Source organism: Sorex araneus, chromosome 9 (genome assembly GCF_027595985.1).
Source record: "Sorex araneus isolate mSorAra2 chromosome 9, mSorAra2.pri, whole genome shotgun sequence".
In the NCBI taxonomy this organism is placed as follows: domain Eukaryota; kingdom Metazoa; phylum Chordata; class Mammalia; order Eulipotyphla; family Soricidae; genus Sorex; species Sorex araneus.
In genome coordinates, this window is record NC_073310.1 from 4505511 (window position 1) to 4520030 (window position 14520).

General features: G+C 49.6%; 2 protein-coding genes across 3 annotated transcripts in view; one reads left to right on the forward strand and one right to left on the reverse strand.

Moving 5' to 3' along the window:
* The window catches only part of ATXN2 (ataxin 2), a 93806-nt gene extending 86174 nt beyond the window's left edge, over positions 1-7632 (reverse strand). For both annotated transcript variants that reach the window (XM_055146604.1, XM_055146603.1), the window contains exon 1: positions 7575-7632. The gene's annotated coding sequence lies outside the window, so the exon portion shown is untranslated. The remainder of the gene's footprint in view (positions 1-7574) is intronic.
* The window catches only part of ACAD10 (acyl-CoA dehydrogenase family member 10), a 259705-nt gene that overhangs the window by 155288 nt on the left and 89897 nt on the right, over positions 1-14520 (forward strand). The window lies entirely within an intron of this gene.

The window sequence follows — 14520 nt, forward strand, 5'->3', positions numbered from 1 at the left end:
ACAAAGGCTGCAAAGGGTTTCCAATCATAACATAACTAGATGTGTGCTTGCTCCACAAATAAAGGGTGCAAACCTGGCAAGCACCTCAACTAAAAAGATGTGAGAGTGCTGTGGCCAGAAGTGTAAATTCTACAGCCTGAATTGTGACCCACAGCCAACACCACAACAAAATGTGTGCGTGTGTAATAATAGTAATCCCAACACAGTGAAGGGGAGGACAGCATAGACACTGAAGACAAATACTGAACCACTATGGTAACAGATGGGGAGTGGAACGTGCTGTGACTCAACAGCACTGCATCTACCCTGCGTGTGACACCCTGGGACCCATCTCTAGCACAGAAGGAAGGAAGGAAGGAAGGAAGGAAGGAAGGAAGGAAGGAAGGAAGGAAGGAAGGAAGGAAGGAAGGAAGGAAGGAAGGAAGGAAGGAAGGAAGGAAGGAAGGAAGGAAGGAAGGAAGTCTAAGACTTAATAGATAATGTTAATCTCTAAATGCAGCAGACATTCTTTCTAAATGGAAAGCTACAAATGACAACAGAAAAACAGGCATTAAGCTATAGCTCGGAGCATAGGAGACAGCTCAAAAGGCTGGAGCACACGCAGGAGGCCCAGGTTAAATCCCTGGCACACAAGGTCTCAAGAAATGCCAGAACAATTAATGTGCACCAAGCCAGAAGTGAAACCTCTCCAACACCAGGTGTGGCCCAATAACAACAAAAATAGACAGTATAACCTATTCTAAGTAAGGCTAATAAAAGATGCAGATCCAAAAGTATCCACGTTACAAAATTAGATTTCAGGGGCCAGCAATGTAGCTTAGTTATGCACTTATAAGGCCCTCGGTTCAAGTCACAGGACCTGAAATATCAGTGCTACAACCTTTCAAAGGCCTGATACCAACTTCATGTTTACTAACAGGTAAATTCTGATTTGAAAAATTTCTATACTTTTGAAGTTTGTTGTTCGACTTTTATTTCAGTAACACTACCTAAAAGACCACCGCATCCTCCTAAAATTCTAGTATGCTACCACAGAGAACCAAATATGCCAACATCACCACTCCAACCCTCTCACCTTTTATATTGTAAAAGGATTCACTGGCAGGTACAGCTATCAACAAAACATATTTTCAAGAAAGCTGTGATAATTTAAAACAGCTATAAAGATCAGGTATTGTTTAGGTTCAATTACACAGTAACAAAATACTGCTAATACCTAGCCAAGACAGAAATCTTAATTTTAAGAAAAAGACCTCTACAGGGTGGAGCAACAGTACAGCAGATAGGATGTCTACCTTGCACACAGTGGACCTAGGTTCAAACCCCAGCACCCCACATGGTCTCCTGAGCAAAGATCCAGGAGTAAACCCTGAGCACCACTGAGTGTGGCCCAGAAACAAAACAAACAGGGCCAAAGCAATAGTAAAGCGGGTCGGGCATTTGTCGTCCATGTGACTATCCAGGTTCAATCCCTGGCACCCTATAATGTCCCTTGAGCACCACCAGGAGTGATGATTCCTGAGTGCAGAGCCAGGACTAATCACTGAGCATTGCCAGGGGTGGCACCAAAAACAACAAAGTCCCCTAACACACTTTGGGGCCTGGAGAGAGTACAGCAAGGATGCCTGCCCTGCAGGCGACCAACTCAAATAAAATCCCTGGCACTTCATATGGTCCCCTAAACCCCTCCAGGAGGGAGCCCTGAGTAGAGAAGCAGGAGTAAGCCCTGGGCAGCACATGGGGGGCGGAGAGTGTGGAGGGAGGTCTGGGGGGAGGAGGGGAGGGACAGGAATTTTTTTTTTTCATTCTGAATAGTCAAAACATTTGTCAGTCATGATTTTCTATTTTTGGTTAAATATAAACTTAAATTCTTCTCTAATTATAAGTTCACACAAAGGATGTCAACTGCTATATTTAATAGCCATATTTTTGACTTGAGGATCATCTAATTTTTAACACACCAACACCTGTGTTAAGTTTTTTTTTTTTTTTTTTTGCTTTTTTGGGTCACACCTGGCAATGTACAGGGGTTACTCCTGGCTCTGCACTCAGGAATTACCCCTGGCCGTGCTCAGGGGACCATATGGGATGCTGGGATTTGAACCCGGGTCGGCCGCGTGCAAGGCAAACGCCCTACCCGCTGTGCTATCTCTCCAGCCCCTGTGTTAAGTTTTAAGGTGGCAAAGTATGTCTCCATATTTTTCACTCCCATTCAGTGGGCCTGGGGGCCACTCCTGGCCATTCTCAGCCAACCAGGCTGAAAGGCTGAATGTGCGGCTCCATGTCCCTTTGATACCAGGGGTCATCATGCTACATCCTGAGATGCTGGGACAAGGGCATGTGGTATCTGGGACCGTACAGGTTGCCATACATGCAAGACATACACCCTAAGTCCTATACCATCTCCCTGGTCGCACGGTGTATTTAAGGTTGTGGTGTTTTGTTTTGTTGAGGGGGCAGGAGGGGGGGGCGCAGATCTGCCTGTGCTCAGGGATCACTTCTGGTGCTGCTGGGGGACCAAATGCAGTGCTGGGGATTGAACGGGGTTGGCTATGTGTAAGGCAGGCATCTCTGAGCCCTTTGAGGAATGATCCCTGAGTGCAGAGCCAATAGTAAGCCCTGATCACAGCTCGGTAGGGCCCCAAAACAAAGTGCACACTTTTGGTTATTATCAATCACTGTATCACTGTTATCCCATTGTTCGTAGATTTACTCGCATGGGCTCCAGTAACGTTTCCATTCATCCCAGCCCTGAGATTTTAGCAGCCTCTCCTTACTAGTCTTTCCCAAGGATTGGAGAGTCAAGGATTGACTCTTTTCAGGGTCAGGGGAATGAGACCTGTTACTGTTACTGTATTTGGCATATCGAATACGCCACGGGGAGCTTGCCAGGCTCTTCCGGGTTATTATCAATTCCCACATAAAAATCAGCAAAAGATGACTCCATTTAAACCTCATTATACATTACAAATGAGGGCATATGATAAATAAATCTAGATAAATGGGAGATAGCACAGCAGGGGAAGATGGCTTGCCTTGCATACAGCAGACCAGGGGTCAATATCTCTTGACACCCATATGGGTGCCCCACCCCCACCAGGAGTGACTCCTGAGTGCAGAGCCTGGTGTAAACTCTGAGTACAGTGGATATGGCAAAAAAAAAAAAAAAAATTCACATAGATTAAAATGCAAATGGCTAACTACTTCGCTTCCTTCCAAACTTGAAATGTTACCTCAACAAGGTTCCCTAATCCATTTTAAATTGCAAACCACTGCCTTCCCCAAAATTCCCAATCATATCCTGTTCTCCTCTAATCCAGTATTCTTATTTACAGATGCAAACTCTTTTCCCCAGTGTTGGGGATGGAACCCAGAGCCTCACACATGCAAGGCAAGCACCCTACTACCATCGTACATGTCTGGCTCCCAGCTTGCTAATTCAATGTTTCTTACTTGCTGGTATTATCATACTAAACTATAAATACAAGTAGGGCAGCTTTGTTCTCACTAACCTATCCCAAGTATATCTGTCATGAATAGTTTTGGGGTAATACCCAGTGGGCGCTCAGGGGGTACTACTGGTGCTACTCAGAGGATCCTGAATTAGATCCCTGGCAATACATTCACTGCCGACACCAAGCAGGACCAGCTACCATCTTGGTGGCCTCCAGAATCACTGGAAGGGGCCTCAGGGTCCTCTCAGCACTGCTAGTGAGGCTCCCCACAAAAACTCAAAAATAAAACTCAAGATACAGAAAACCACGTGCAGCAAATTAAGTGGCACTGGTTTCTTCACCCTTTCTCCTGCAAATGGCATCTGAATCCAGAGGCTTAATGAGACTAATCAGGTTCAACTCCTTAGGCAAGACTCTGGAGGATAGACCTTTTTTTTTTTTCCCCTAATGGTGAAGGGAATGTGGAAGAAAAAGAGTCAGGGGTTAACCAGTGGTAATTCCCAGTTGTGCCATGAAATGACACAAAAGACTCCAAAAATAACTTGGTCATAGGCTAACAGCTAATAAAAAACAAGAGTGAGCTCAATAACAACCCAAAAGAAACATCAAAAAGCTTAAGAAGAAGCTTTTCAGGATCTTCTTTCATTCCTCGACTTATTCAGAGTATCAGTAGAACAGATATGCAATACATACTCATTAGTAATAACTTTTTTTTTTTTTTGCTTTTTGGGTCACACCCGGCGATGCACAGGGGTTACTCCTGGCTCATGCACTCAGGAATTACTCCTGGCAGTGCTCAGGGGACCTTATGGGATGCTGGGAATCGAACCCGGGTCAGCCGCGTGCAAGGCAAACGCCCTACCCGCTGTGCTATTGCTCCAGCCCCCCCAGTAATAACTTTTAAAAACACTCTCATACACTATTTCATTAACCCTTCAGCTTAATCAGCCTTAAATATAAGCAATTAATATAAGCCTTTCACAATGCATGCAATAACTGTAAATGTAACCTTGGGGTGCCAGAGCAATGGTGCAACGGGTAGGGCCTTTGCCTGGCATGCCACTGACCCAGGTTCAATTCCCAGCATCCCATATGGTCCCCAGAGCACCGTCAGGAGTAATTCCTGAGTGCAGTAGAGGCAGGAGTAACCCCTGGATATTACTGGGTATAACCACCCCCCAAAAAATGGAAAATGTAATTTTTCTCTTAAAAATCCCCCAGTGTTTAACGAACTACAAAAAACCATTCTATAGAAAACCATTATTGGTACTAGAAACGAATACAAGATTTCTGAAGGGTAATAAGAATAGCAAGAGCATAAAAATCTTGAGGCCCTTTGACCTAGTAAAACCTCTCCTGGGAACTTTCTCTAAAGAAATAATTACACTGAGGCAAAAAGCTATTAGTTTACAGATGTTTACTGCACCCTGTTATCAAGAGCAAAACCTGGAAAATCCAAATCACAACTATTTAGGCAAAAACCTATGGACAAAAATTATACTACAATGTTAAAGAGAAAAATGTGACCAAAGCCAGAATTAGTACAACAACCTAAATATATAAATTAAGAACTGATTTAAGGTAAAATCATTCTTCAACACTGTTGTTATATCATTCTAAAAAGAAAAGTCACTTTCTAAAATGCCAGGACAATTACATTTTTGAACGTCATTAAAATCCACTAATCACCAGAAAAAGTCAAATATGACAAAATTTAAAGCAGGCATGAACTTCTAGATTTGATTAATATTTTACTATCTCTAAACATGACAAGCTCAGTGCTGCATTTTTCTTCTTCACTTGGGCTCTGAAACTTATTGCAACTGTCGATATATTTAGCAGTTGAAAAAAGAAGACTCAGTGGGGCCAGAGAGGCAGTACAGCAGTTAGAGTAGGGCTCTTGCCTTGCATGTCCCGGCCTGGGGTCCATCCCCCACACACACCAAGGAGCCTCCCAAGAACCACCCTGAGTGACCCCTGAGTGCAGAGGTAGGAGTAAACCCTGAGCATCGCCAAACGGAGTACCCAAACAAAAGTTAAAAAAAAGAGTCAGGGCTGAAGACATAGTACTGGGAGCTGGGAACTTGCACTGCACCCGGCCTACCCTGACTGGATCCCCAGCACCCCAGGGCCCTGCCAGGAGTGACGCCTGATTGGAGAGCCAGGAGCAAGCCCTGAGCACAGCTGGTTGGCCCCCTAACCCCCAAAAATCAAAACCTCAGAAATTTAACTGTTTTACAAAGAATCTAGTAACATTCCAAGTTGAAAGCCATTTTAACAAGTACTGTAAATACATGTGCAAGAAAAAAAAATCTTCGCATATAAATCCAATACATTAAGCAAAATGTCAGTTGTCAAAAAGAACTGCCTCATAAAGAACCTAAAAGAAAGGTTGTAAGGGTGAATTAAACCTAAAGAAAGTTCATTCAACCTTACATGCTTATAAAGCTGTGAGAATAGAAAAAGATCTGTTGGTATTAAAAGGTTTTAAATATTTCTAATCGCTCAACCCCAAGAGCTGACGCAACTTGAAAGATCTTAGTGTTTTGAGCTAGTTGAGTCTATCTGCCAGATTTCTACGTACCTAAAAATAGGGGGCAAATATGTGTTCTTGCCTTTAAAAAAAATCTTATGGATACGTATATCTATATTTTAATTTCCCGCTTTTATTACGGACGCCTAGAGAAAAAGGGAAAACTTAAGTTAGAGAGTCCAAAGCAGGCAGAGACGGGAAACGAGCACTTCACCCGAACTACTTTGGCTCGGAAGCTCTGGCGGTGCGCTAGAGAAAACTAAAGGTCCAAGGGGTAGAGAGAACTCGAGAAATTAACGTTCCCCCCCTGCTGTCCCCTCCACCACTCCACCCTGCAGAACTCCTTAAAAAAGTTGCTCGGATTCAGATCGACGGCTAACTTCTGCCATAAACAAAAACCTTCGGAGTGGCCTGCCGAAACGTTTAAAAAAAAATTTTTTTTAAAGCTTCACTACAGTATTTAAAAAAAAAAAAAAAGCAAAAACAAAAAAAGCACCTTATCCCAAACCCAAGCTACTAGACTTCTAAAGGTGCCGGCACCTCGACCGAGCTCGGGGCACCGGACAAGGGACTCCCTTGCGTGCCCTTCACGAGCTCGGCGGCACTCTCCAAGTTCAGGACACTGGCCACAATGGAACGGAGTCTGCTGACACCCGCCGCCCCGCTCGCACGGGCCTCCCGCACGCACACGCCCTCCGGGGTCCGAGCCGGGGCGCGGGGGCAGCCTGTGCCTCAGGAGGGGCCGGGCGGGACGGCACGCCAGTGGGCACCCGCACGTCGCGCCCAGGCACCCCTCCACGCCCCCTGCAGCAACCGGGCCTCGCGGGAGGGCGCCCGGGCCCCAGCACTGCGGCGGGGCGGCCACCCGCGCCCCGGGGGCAGGCAGCCGGGCACCCCTCAGCCAGCCCGGCCTCGGGGGAGGGGGAGGGGGCGGGGGGGGCGGGACGCGGCGCGCGCCGGCACCCAAGCCCCCGACCCCGGAGTTCGGCGGGGCGGGGTGGGGGGTCGGCCCGGCCACCCCCATGAGGTCGTCGGGGCTCCCCCGGGGCGGGATCGAAGCCAGCCGAGCTGCCCCTTTAACGGGGCGGGGGGCGCTACCGAACTTTGCCCCCCCACACACACACACCCCGCACCCCCGAACCCTCAGCCGCCGGCCCGGGGGAGTTGGCAAGTTCCGGGCGCCCGAACCCAAGCCTCCGGCCCCGGCACGTTAATGTTTAAGCCGGGGCTGGGGGGAGCGGCGCCCCCCGCCCCCCACGCGGGCCCGGGGCGGGCGTGAGGAAGGCGGCCGCGGGGCTGAGCGGCGCGCAGGGGGCGGCTGCCCGGCGCTTCCATCTTGACCGTTTGGCAGAGGGGGGTGGGGACGTTGCGGGAGCCGGAGGCCGCACCGGGCCTGACAGCGCCCCCCACCCCCCACCGCGGGCCCCCCGCCCACCCGCCTACCCCCCCCCCGGCCCCGGCCCCAGCTCCAGCCCCAGCCCGGGCCGGTCACGGGGCGGGGACGGCGCTGCGGGCCGCGGGGGAGGGGACGCGAGGCCCGGGCGGGTGCAGGCCGCGCGCCGCGGGGACGGGGCCCCGACACCCACCTGCCCAGGCCGGGCCGCCCGCCGCCCGCGCTCGCCGGGGAGGCGGCCGGGTTCGCCGGGGCTGCGGCCGGCGGCGGCGCGGCGGCGGGCGCCGTGAGGAGGCCGCTGGCGCCGGGCTTGCGGGCACCGGCGGCCGCGGGCGGCTGCGGCGGCGACGGCTGCGGTGGCTGTGGCGGCGGCGGCGGCTGCTGCTGCTGCGGCTGCGGCGGCGGCTGGGGCTTCAGCGACATGGCGAGGGGCCCATACACCGGCCCGCACGCCGGGCGGGGACAGCCGGGAGCCGGGCGCGCAGACGAGACGCCGGAGCGCGGCGGGGACGCGCGGGCGCCGAGCGGAGAGGCGCGGGGGGACGCGGCCGGGGGCACGCCGGGGCCGGCGAGAGGGAGGAGGAGGACGACGAAGGGGCGGGGTGGTCCGCCGAAGCCGAAGAAGCGCCGGGAGCCGGGCCGGGACGCGCCGCCGCTGTTGCCGTTGCTACCAAAACAGTCTGAGGCGGAGGGCGGCGAGCAAAACCCGGCGGGAGGGGGGCCGGGGCCGGGCGGGGGAGGGGCGGCGGAGGGATACGGGCCCGCGGCCGCGCCACCGCCGCCCCGCCCGCCCCGCCGCGCCGCTCGCGGGAGCGAGCGCCGCCCGGGCCACCTGGCTGCGGCGAGGCGACGAGGTTCGATGGCCGCCGCGGGGTCCCGGGGAGCTGGGGCCGCCGAGCGCATCGGGGGCCGGACACGCTGCGGCGCCGCGTGGCGAGGCCGGGTGGGCGCGGAGGAGCGGGCCGGGGACTCTTTACCGGAAGTCGGAAGGGTCAGGCGGAAGCAGAACGTGAGGCGGCCCCAGCGCCGGGAGGGACACGTGAGGAGAGGCTGCCGCGCTGGGCCGCGTTCGCGGGGGTCGGCTGAGGGCCCGGCGGCCGGCCCGGCCCGGATCCGCCCTCCGCGAGGCGGGTCTGCCCTTCGGAGAGGGCGTGTCCGTCTGCGCCGCGGGGCCGGTCCCGTAGAGGACAGAGGGAAGCGTTTCTTCCCCGCCGCGCCCCCACCCCACCCCCACCGCGCGGCCTCGCCGCGCCGTCCTCTGGCTCCCGGGAGAGTCCGCGTGGGCCCCCACCTGATGCAACCTCGGAAATGGGCCGCGGCTGGCCGGCCCTCCGAGGGCGCCCCGAGACGCCAGCCTGCCGCGGGGTCGCGGGGCGCCCCCGCCCCCGGCCCCGCTGGCGGCCCGCGCGGGGTCCCTGGGCGTCTCAAAGGCAGGTCGACCTTCCTCTCCTGCGGGAACGAACGCGCCGGCCTGGCGTCCCGCCGCCGCCAGGGGCGACGCACATCTGCTTGCCTTTCCCCCACTTTTTTTCCACCCCAGCCCCGCCGTGCCCAGAAAACTTTTTCTTCGGGGGCCTCTGACCTTCACGTGAACCCGTTTTTCCCCTCACTTGAACTTCTCGTTCACGAGGCGCCAACGGAAATGTCCGTGATTGGCGGCGCTGTGGGGAACAGGGGTCTCGTCAGTGGAGACCGCTCAGCCCGCCCAAGAATGTGTGAACTTTAGACCTTGGCCCCTCTCAAGTTTTACTTTAACTTTAGGTTGCTGGCCAGCACAGGAGTCCTCGTGTTTCTGTTTTTTTGGTTTTTTTTTTTTTGGGGGGTTTTGATGTGTTGCAATGAAACTGGGAGTAAGTAGTTAACTTTGGGGGGGGAGGGCGGACGACAATCTGGCTTTTTTTTTTTTAACGTGAAGTTTCTTCAGGAAATGAAAGGGGGGACATCAGAATTCCCCTTTATTTCCTAAAATTGTCAGATGAAAGTAACATATAGGAAACCGGGAGAATGATTAAGCCACCGAGTCTCCAAGAGCCAGATGAAGTTCAATTAATCTAGATAGTTCAGGTAACTATGATCATTAGACTCGGCAAATGCCTGAAAAGTAGGAAATGAGATTTACTCCACCCTCTAAGGTGAGCGAAGGTAGGGCTCGGGGAGAGGAGGTTTGTTTTAAACCAATGGTTTTGAAATTCTTTAAAAATTAACCCAAAGGAAATTGATACTTAAAAAACATTTTTTAAAGAGTAGAACGATAATAGGAATATAATCAGCTTTCTCTGGTTTAATGATTTGATAGTTAGCCGTATCTGGGACCAAGGTTCCAGAATTCAATCTTAGGACCAAATTCCATGCATATGGGAGGGAAAATGGAAGTTTTAAGAAGACCTAAAGCTGGCATGGCTGAGCTTGATTTCGTTATGCTGAGGAAGCTCAAGATTGCGACCACCATCAATGAAATTTTTTTTTTAAGTGTAACACTATGAAATCTGACCATTTTGTATGGTCAGATTTCATCACAGCCAGTGATGCCTTGTAAAGTACAGGGCAGTACAACCAACTGCTGCTGATTTCAGAACATCTCCGTTATTCCAAAAAGCTGCTGCTTCCACTGTTTACAATAGCCAGAATCTGGAAAAAACCCGAATGCCCCAGAACGGATGACTGGTTGAGGAAACTTTGGTACATCTATACAATGGAATACTATGCAGCTGTTAGAAAAAAGGAGGTCAAGAATTTTGTAGTTAAGTGGATGGGCATGAAAAGTTTCATGCTGAGTGAAATGAGTCAGAAAGAGAGAGACAGACATAGAAAGATTGCACTCATCTATGGTATATAGAATAACAGAGTGGGAGACTAACACCCAAGAACTGTAGAAATAAGTACCAGGAGGTTGACTCCATGGCTTCGAGGCTGGCCTCACGTTCCGGGGAAAGGTCAACTCAGAGAAGCGATCACCAACTACATTGTAGTCGAAGGCCATGTGGGGGAAGGGAGTTGCGGGCTGAATGAGGGCTAGAGACTGAGCACAGAGGCCACTCAACACCTTTATTGCAAACCACAACAGCTAATTAGAGAGAGAAAACAGAAGGGAATGCCTTGCCACAGTGGCAGGGTGGGGTGGGGGGGAGATGGGATTGGGGAGGGTGGGAGGGACACTGGGTTTACGGGTGGTGGAGAATGGGCACTGGTGAAGGGATGGGTTCCCAAACTTTGTATGAGGGAAGTATAAGCACAAAAGTGTATAAATCTGTAACTGTACCCTCACGGTGATTCTCTAATTAAAAATAAATAAATTTAAAAAAAAAAAAAAAAAGCTGCTGCTTCATACGCATTTGCAGTTACTCCCAATTCCCAACCTCTGCCACCACAACAGAATTTACTACATCAACCTCATGGATTTGTGTATTAGGGACATTTTGTATAAATGGAATCCTGTCATAGGTTGTCTTTGCCTTAATTCCTTCACTTATTATAATATCCTTCAAGCAGAATCCCTGAGCCTATACCAGGCAGGAAAGATGAAGCTCAGCACTCAGACTTGCCTTGGGCACTTCCTAAACTACTGAACCCTCTTCCTGACTTTCCTGCTCAGGATCCTTAAGAGCTGTCAGGTTGATTTCAGTACTTGCCAGTAGCCCCAGGGTTAGAATCTGGGGCCTTGCTGGGCAAGTGCTTTAAGTTGGTTTCTCTCATTCTTTTTCCAACCATGACCTTGTTTCCTTCCTGTGTTACTTTTCCTATTGATTGACCCCCTAGTCTCATGCCCTAGCCCCTCACTTCTGTGAGTTTCATCTGTAGCCCCTTTGAAATATCCCGTTGACTTCTGAAGCCTGGTTGAGAAATGCTTCAAGCCACTGAGAACTTTCTGGGCGTGATCACCAGCATCTTCTCACCATCATCACCTACAGCAGACTATCCTGATAACCTCAGTGCAAAATTGATTAAGTTATCAATGTCATAGCATGAATCAGGGTCACCATCATCACCAACAGCAGAACTATCCCAATAACCTCGGTGCAAAATTGATTGTTATCAGTGTCATAGCATGGGTCAGAGTTTATTCCACTGCATGTCTATACCATGATCAGTGTTTGTTCCATTGCATATATGTACCATGCTTTATATATTTTCTTACCATTCTGTGTCTCGTTCGTAGATATTTCAATTATCTCAAGAGTCCTGGTACTGCTCGATGGCTATTACAAAGAGAGGTTGCTGTAAACATTTGAAAACATCTTTATGTAGACATGTTTAAATAGTTCTCTTAAATAGATAACTAGGAATGGAATGTTGAGTGAAACAATAAATTTATGTTTAACTTTTTAGAGGTACGATCAAAATCTTTTTTCCAAAGTGACTATGCCCTTTTACATCCACAACTAGAGCATTTGAGGGTTTATCATTCAAAATTAGTTTCTGGGGGCAGAAAGATAAGAGTTCAAAGGATCTGTGTGCCTTCTTCGCATGCAGAAGGCCTGGGTTTGATAGCCAGAGCACCACTTAGTATGAGACCCAGAAAAAAAAAATACAAATGGTGTGTGTCAGGCACTCTTTTTTTGGGGGGAGGAGAGTCACACTTGGTAGTACTGGAGAGTCATATTCAGGGAATCATGCAGAGCAGAAGCTCAGCCCCTTGACATATATCCTATAATTCCCCAGCCCCATGACAGTCCCTCTTTAAGAGGATCCTATGTAACCCCATTCTCCTGGTGGTCATGCCTAGGGAATCTCTTCCATTTGAGTAGGAGCGGGGCCTGCTGGATTCTAAGCAAAAAGAAGGAGCTGAGGAGAGAATGCAAGGGACTGAAGTGCATATTTGCGTGCAGGAGCCCCAGTTTTCACCCCCAGCACCACATGGTCCCACCAGCATTTGGGGCATGTGGCAGGGAGCAATCCCAAGCACCATCAGGTGTGGCCCAAAATAAAGGAAAGAAATGAAAAAAGAAAAAAAAGTTTTTACATCTCGGATTACATTAGGAAAGGCCTTTTGGCTGCTCCTCCCTGTGGCTTTGAGGAAAGCCTGCCCAGTGGAGAGGCTGCCAACAGCCCGCTGAGTCAGCTCACAGGGATTTGCAGCCCTGGGGGCCCCCCGACCCTTAAGTCTTTTAGAGACCCTGGGCTGGAGGTGCTCAGCTAAACCCCATCCAATTCCTAACCTCTGTCATGTCAGTCAATACGGGCTGGGGGCAATATGTTCCCTAGCAAGAGAGAACTGATGCAGACGACTAGCCCCACAAAGTTCAGAATTCCCATCTTACTAGAATTATCTGAAGGGGGTGCGGCACTCAGTGGTGGAGCTCTGCATGTGAACACACACACACACACACACACACACACACACACACACACACACGATATAACAGCGCTAGAGTGCATGCCTACCACTGAAAATAAGTTGTTTTTTTTTTTTTTGCTTTTTGGGTCACACCCGGCGATGCTCAGGGGTTACTCCTGGCTCATGCACTCAGGAATTACTCCTGGCAGTGCTTAGGGGACCATATGGGATGCTGGGAATCGAACCTGGGTCGGCTGTGTGCAAGGCAAATGCCCTACCCGCTGTGCTATCGCTCCAGCCCCTGAAAATAAGTTTTTTAAGATAACTGCTGATGTCAGGAACTAATACTATATCCCACAGACCATAAAAGTTTGTTGTTTTGTTTTTTTTTTAATGCCTAGTATTGAAGGGAAAAAAGTGCTCTACCTCTGAACTACGTCTCCAACCCTAAAAGTTATTGTGAGGGGTCGGGCTTGGGCCGTACCTGGCAGTGCCCATGGGCTACTCCTAGTCTGCTAGGGGTCACTCCTGACAGCACTTAGGGGACCATGCATGGTGCAAAGGATGGAACTGAGTTGCCAAGCACCTTAACCTCTCCGCTATCTGGCCCCTGGAATTTGTTGGTCCTTGGTTGTTGTTTTTTTTTTCCCTACTATTTCTTCATTCCAAATTATTTTCAGGCGGCTTTTTTTTTTTAAGTCCACACCCAGTAGTGCTCAGGGATTACTCTGGGCTCTGTGCCCAGGGATCACTCTTGGTAGGCTGGGAGGGGGAGAGAGGAACTATTTGGGGTGCCAGGGATCAAACCCAGGTCAACCACATGCAAGGAACTGTACTATGGTTCTAGTCTCTCTGGCAGCCATTTTAAAGAAAGTCAAAAGTGTATAAGGAGAGTTATCTTGGAAAGCAATGAAGAACACTGGCCTGAAAGAATTCTGAGACTAAGAAGGATTATAACAATTTAGAGCTCAAAAATAAAGGACGCAGCTTCCACTGTTTCAGAAATGAAGAAAAGTACAAGGAAATCATGAGATAAAACTTTTGGCCTTGGAATCTAGTCCCATAGATTCTGGACACTCGCTCTCTGGTTTTGCAGTGACCCTTCAAGTGAACCACATGGCCCTTTCATTTTCATTCCTTCAATGATTAATCAAGTCTGAGGATTTGGGCGTGAAAAACCAAAACACCATGTAAAGCAGGAATGTGAAGGCTGATTTGCTCTCTCACACAGACGCTAGGATCATCAGCTGACCCAGTATTTCCAGCAATTCCTTTTTCTGCAATCATTTCTTTTCAACTCCCTTCATTTGATCATGTTTAATGTATGATGATACATTATTCGCTCAATACTCTTGATTTCGCTTTCAGGCTCATGAAAATGAATTCAAACCAAAACCTGCATGCTCCCCCTTCCCCAACACACACACACACACACACACACACACACACATCCTCTACAAGTTTTTGCATAGACCAAGTTGCATTTAAAAAAAAAAAAAGAGCAGATGTAATTTCAAAAATAGGACCATGGCTAATTAAACCAGTGTTTTTTTTCCTAGCCATGGTAACTCAGAATTCTTAGAGGCTAATCTATTTGTAGACACTGCAGGAATCCCAAAAGACTAAAAGCAATTAAAAAAAAATAAAGTATGGCATGAGGCACTTCCAGGAGGGCATTATTTACACCTTGTGTGCAAAGTAACAACTTTCCCATAGGTTTGAAAAGACCAAAGAGGGTGTGGCAACATAGGAGGGAATTGCACAGTTGAAAAGCTTTTAAATGAGCCTTTTCCTCCAGGCGAGCACACTTCTGGTTGTTAAGTTGCTCATTTGATTTTACCTTGTGGGACAGAATAACGATGTG